Here is a 6,000-nt window from a genome sequence, read left to right as displayed (position 1 = left end):
TCTAGCCACACTACTATCATCTTCCACTGGCGACCTTGATTTTTGGAGCCCAAGGGCAAGGCTTTCCGTTCCTGCTGGATGAATTTCACCTGAAATACTTCAGCTCCTGGCATTAGCCCTGTTGAGATCTGTTGGGTCTTCAGTCTTGGTGTTCAACAGATTACCTATTCTTTCTTGCTTTGCTTCATCTGCAAATAATAATAGTAATAGCTTGCATTTATATAGCCCTGGAAAGATTGCAAAGAGCTTTATAAATAATATTTCGTTATAGCCTTACAACAACCCAGGAGACAGGTGCCATTATTATCCCCATTGTTCAGATAAGGAAACTGAGGCAGACAGAGGTTAAGTGACTTGCCCAGGATAACAAAGCTAGGAAACCTCTGAGGCTGGATTTGTCTATAACTCATTCAATTCATTGATAAAACATTAAATAGCAGCAAGCTATGATAAATGATCAATGGTCAAAAGATATAAACAGGCAGTTTTTAAATGAAGAAATCCAAGCTATTAATATGGAATAATGCTTGAAATCACTGATATTTAGAGCAATTATTATTAAACAATAATAATTAGAACAACTTTGAGATTCTATCTCATATCCATTAGATTGGCAAAGTTGACAAAGAAGGAAAATGACAAATGCTGGAGGGGCTATGGGAAAACAGGCCCATTAATTCGCTCTTGGTGGAACTAGGGACTGGTCCAGTCATTCTGGAAAGAAAATTTGAATTATGCCACATTGGTCTTAAAATCAGAGGGCTTGGGTTCAAATCTAGACTCCTCAACTCAGGACCTATGATCTTGAGCAAGTACTGCACATCTCTGCGCTCGGTTTCTCCATTTATATAAATAAGAGTAATTTCTGTGATCAGGCAGCTATTGGGGGAAGCATGTAGAGTCATGGGCCAGGACTAGGAAGATGAGTTCAAATCCAGCATCAGATACTTACTACAGTGTGACACTGTATATCACCTCTGTTTGCCTCAGTTTCCTCATCTGTAAAATGAGGATAATAGCACCTCCCTCCCAGGGTTGTTGTGAGGATCAAATGAGATAATAATTGTAAAGCATTTGGTACATAGTAGGAACTATATAAATATCAGCTATTATAATTATTCGGTGACTACCAGCCACACCCTAAGATTACACCACCGTCTTTGAGCATCCCTGCAGCCTGCAAAAATGCAATGAAGCCCAGTTTCCAGGGAGTCCCTTGGCCTTCCTCTCCTCCCCCTTTGCTGCTCCCTAGGAAAGTGGCTGTGCATGAGAATGGGGGGCCCAGGAAGTCTGCCTCAATCCTTCTTCTGAATTCTGGGCCACCCTTGGAGCACCATCATCTACTGCCCTTGGGTCCCTCTTTCACTGGAGGCTTTCCCAGAGTTCTCACGGGCAGCTACCGGGCAGTAGAACGGGTGCTGAAGAACCAGAAACCTGGGCACAGTCCTGGCTTGGCCCCACTGAGCTGGATGATCTTGGGCATGTGCCAACCAACCTGGGTCTTAGTTTCCTATAAAAAGGATGCTTTGGGCCAGCTGATCTTGTTCAAAAGCCCATGTTGCTATTAGCATTGCTTCATGGACCCGACTGCAGTCTCCCCCACTAGACAATGGGGACTAAATGTCATCCTTCTGTGTTCCCCCACCCCTAGTCTAGCAAGGGTTTCAATTAATGTCAGTTGCTTGAAAGAATAGGGGACTACACGTTTTAGAAAAAGAAATAGAAGAAGCCATCAATGAACTCCCTAAGAAAAAATCTCCAGGGCCAGATGGATTTACAAGTGAATTCTACCAAACATTTAAAGAACAATTAATTCCAATACTCTACAAACTATTTGGAAAAATAGGTGAAGAAGGAGTCCTATCAAATTCTTTTTGTGACACAAATATGGTGCAGATACCTAAACCAGGAAGAGCCAAAACAGAGGGAAAAAATTATAGACCAATTTTCCTAATGAATATTGATGCAAAATTTTTAAATAGAATATTAGCAAAGAGATTACAGCAATTTATCACAAGGATAATACACTATAATCATGTGGGATTTATACCAGGAATGCGGGACTGGTTCAATATCAGGAAAACTATCAGCATAATTGACCATATCAGTAACAAAACTAACAGTAATCATGTGATTATCTCCATAGATGCAGAGAAAGCTTTTGACAAAATACAACACCCATTCCTATTAAAAAACACTAGAGAGCATAGAAATAAATGGAGCTTTCCTTAAAATGATAAGTAGTATCTACCTAAAATCATCAGCAAGCATTATCTGTAAAGGGGATAAGCTAGAAGCCTTTCCAATAAGATCAAGGAAGAAACAAGGATGCCCATTAGCACCACTATTATTCAACATTTTACTGGAAATGCTAACTATAGCAATGAGAGAAGAAAAAAAAATTTAAGGAATTAGAATAGGCAATGAGGAAACAAAACTATCACTCTTTACAGATGATATGATGGTACACTTAGAGAATCCTAGAGAATCAACTAAAAAACTACTTGAAATAATTAACAACTTTAGCAAAGTGGCAGGATATAAACCAAACCCACCTAAATCATTGGCATTTCTATATATTACCAACAAAGCCCAGCAGCAAAAGGTAGGAAGAGACATTCCATTTAAAATAACTGTAGACAATCTAAAATATTTGGGAGTCCACCTGCCAAGACAATCCCAGGAACTATATGAACACAATTACAAAACACTTTTCACACAAAGTCAGATCTAAACAATTGGAAAAATATCAATTGCTCATGGCTGGCAGAGCTAATATAATAAAAATGATGATTCTATCTAAATTAATTTACTTAGTGACATACCAATCAAACTACCAAAAATTATTTTATAGAGCTAAAAAAATGACAAAATTCATCTGCAAAAATAAAAAATGAAGAATATCAAGGAAATTAATGAAAAAAATGCAAAGGAAGGTAGCTTAGCCATATCAGGTCTAGAACTATACTGTAAAATATCAATCATCAAATCTATTTGGTACTGGCTAAGAAATCAAGTGGTGGATCAGTGGAATAGGTTAGATACACAAGACATGGTAGGAAATGATTATAATAATCTACAGTCTGATAACCCAAAGACCCCAGCTTCTGGGATAAGAACTCACTGTCTGACAAAAACTCCTGGGAAAACTGGAAAATAGTATGGCAGAAACTAGGCATAGACCAACATCTCACACCATAAATATATATACCAAGATGAGGTCAAAATGGATGCATGATTTAGACATAAAGGGTGATACCATAAGCAAATTAGGAGAGCAAGGAAGAGTTTACCTGTCAGATTTATGGAGAATGAAAGAGTTTATGACCAAACAAGAGATAGAGAACATAATGAAATGCAAAATGGATAATTTCGATTACATTACATTAAAAAGTTTTTGCACAAAACCAACACAACCAAGATTAGAAGGAAGGCAGAAAGCTGGGAAACAATTTTTACAGCAAGTGTTTCTAATAAAAGCCTCATTTCTCAAATATGTAGAGAACTGAGTCAAATTTCTAAGAATATAGGTCATTCCCCAATTGATACATCATCAAAGGATATGAACAGGCAGTTTTCAGATGAAGAAGCTAAAACTATCTATAGTCATGTGAAAAAAAAATGTTCTAACTCACTATTGATTAGAGAAATGAAAATTAAAACAATTCTGAGTTACCACCTCATACCTATCACATTGGCTAATATGACAGAAAAGGAAAATGATAAATGTTGAAGAAGATGTGGGAAAATTGGCATACTAATAATGCGTTGTTGGTAGAGTTGTGAACTGATTCAACCATTCTGGAGAGCAATTTGGAACTATGCCCAAAAGGCTATAAAATTGTGCATACCCTTTGACCCAGCAATACTACTTCTAGGTGTGTAAAAGGACCCACGTGTACAAAAATATTTATAGCAGCTCTTTTTGTGGTAGCCAAGAATTGGAAATTGAGAGGATGTCCATCAATTGGGGAATGGCTGAACAAGTTGTGGTATATGAACGTAATGGCATATTGTCATGCTATGAGAAAATGATAAATAGGCAGACTTCAGAAAAACCTGGAAAAATTTACATGAACTGATGCTGAGTGAAGTGAGCAGAAAAAGGAGAACGTTGCACACAGTCACAGCCACATTGTGCGATGATCAACTATGATTGACTTAGCTCTTCTCAGCAATGCAATGATCTAAGACAACTCCAAAAGGCTCATGATGGAAAACGCTATCCACATCCAGAGAAAGAATTATGGAGTCTGAGTGCAGATCAAAACATACTATTTTCTCTTTTTTGTTTTTCGTGGTTTTCCCTTTCGTTCTGTTTCTTCTTTCACAACGTGACTAATGTGGAAATATGTTTACATGATTACACATGTAAAGCCTGTGTCAGATTGCTTGCCATCTTGGAGGGGGGGGAGGAGGGAGGGAGAAAAAATTTGGAACTCATAATCTTATAAAAATGAATATTGAAAACTATCTTTGCATGTAATTGGAAAAAATAAAATGCTATTAACAAAAAAAATGAATAGGGGGCTACATCTAGAGGTTCCCAGGGGACCTGTATGGGGAGGAGGTGATATATGTAAAGGGGGGACTGAGAGGAGGGATGTAGTGGAGTGGGGAGGGTGGACCCAGAGCCCATCCCCACACTGTCTCACCGCAGGGCAGACCAGGGTCCTTATCTCCAGCAGCAGCTTCCGTCAGCTACCACAACCCTCATCTCTGCCTCCTGGCCTCCCAGGGTTGCAGGGGCACTGGGCTGGAGACACCCCTCCCCCCAGGCCCCGTCCTCCTCCTCCCCCAGGGGAGCTGGCCAGAGAGGCTGCTGCCCAGCAGAGCGAAGAGGGGGCCCAGCCCCCCAGGTGGAGAAGCCGGAAGTGATAAATAACTTCTCTCTGCCCTGCTGAGTGTGGCAGTCTTCAAGCTAGCTCCCAGCATAACTAACTAGCTGTTGCCCACGCCACTTCATCCCCAGTCAAAGCCCCCTACCATCTTCTCTCTAGAGTAGTCTTGTAGAAACCCAACAGACACATTGTCAGCTAGAAATAGGAGGTAAGATTTGGAATGAGGTGATTTCAGGGTGAAGGGAAGATTCCCTCAGGGTATTTGGGACACTTCCTATCCGTGTGACCCTGGGCAAGTCACTTAACCCCGCTTGCCTCAATTTCCTCATCTGGAAAATGAGCTGGAGAAGGAAATGGCAAACCACTTTGGTTATCTTTGCTAAGAAACCCCCCCAAAATGGTTCACAAAGAGTCGGACATGATTGAGTAACACCAACACTTGGGAGAAGTGTGAATCAACAGGTCCTAAGTGTACCCCGAAGGACTGAGTACACGGGATGTCCCTGGGAGCTATTGGAAGGCACGAGGCAGGGAGCACGATAGGACAGTTGAAAGTGCACTGGTTTGGGCGTCACAAAATCTCCTGGCTAGCATATACTTTCTAGCTGCGTGACCCTGGGTTCTAGCTTATCTTTCTGAGTTTCAGTTTCCTTAGTTATAAAATGGGAACATTGGAACCAGATTTTGAACTAGAGGAGACAGTTAGAGGACCGCTAGTCTGATCCCTTCATTCTACAGATGAGGAACCTGAAGCCCCGGGAAGTGAAGGGACCTACCCAAGATCTCACAGGGATCGACAGAGGCAGGATTCGAACCTGCGTTCTCAGCTTTCAAAGCCAGTGGTATTTACCTATGAAGCAAAGGGCTTCAGAAACCTGAGAGTCCCGTGGAAATAGGAGTTATTATTACGTAGAAGAGAAATAAAATGAAAGGAAATGAGGGGAGGGAGGAGAGAAATCGCTCCCCTAACCCCAGGCCATTTATTCATTCTTTTAAACTAGATATCATACTGCACAGGGTGAAAAGAGGTGTTGGGGAGCGTGCAGTGAGATCCCCACCCATTACCACAGGGCCCCTTGGGCCCTGCCCACCCAGAGTTGCCTCCTTTGGCCTAACCTACACTGAAGGACCCAGGAGAGGGTGGCAGTAGCTGGTGAAG

Source organism: Vombatus ursinus, unplaced genomic scaffold (genome assembly GCF_900497805.2).
Source record: "Vombatus ursinus unplaced genomic scaffold, bare-nosed wombat genome assembly UNPS02014822.1, whole genome shotgun sequence".
In the NCBI taxonomy this organism is placed as follows: domain Eukaryota; kingdom Metazoa; phylum Chordata; class Mammalia; order Diprotodontia; family Vombatidae; genus Vombatus; species Vombatus ursinus.
The sequence above is the reverse complement of the archived record's forward strand: the minus strand, read 5'-3'. Positions refer to the sequence as shown.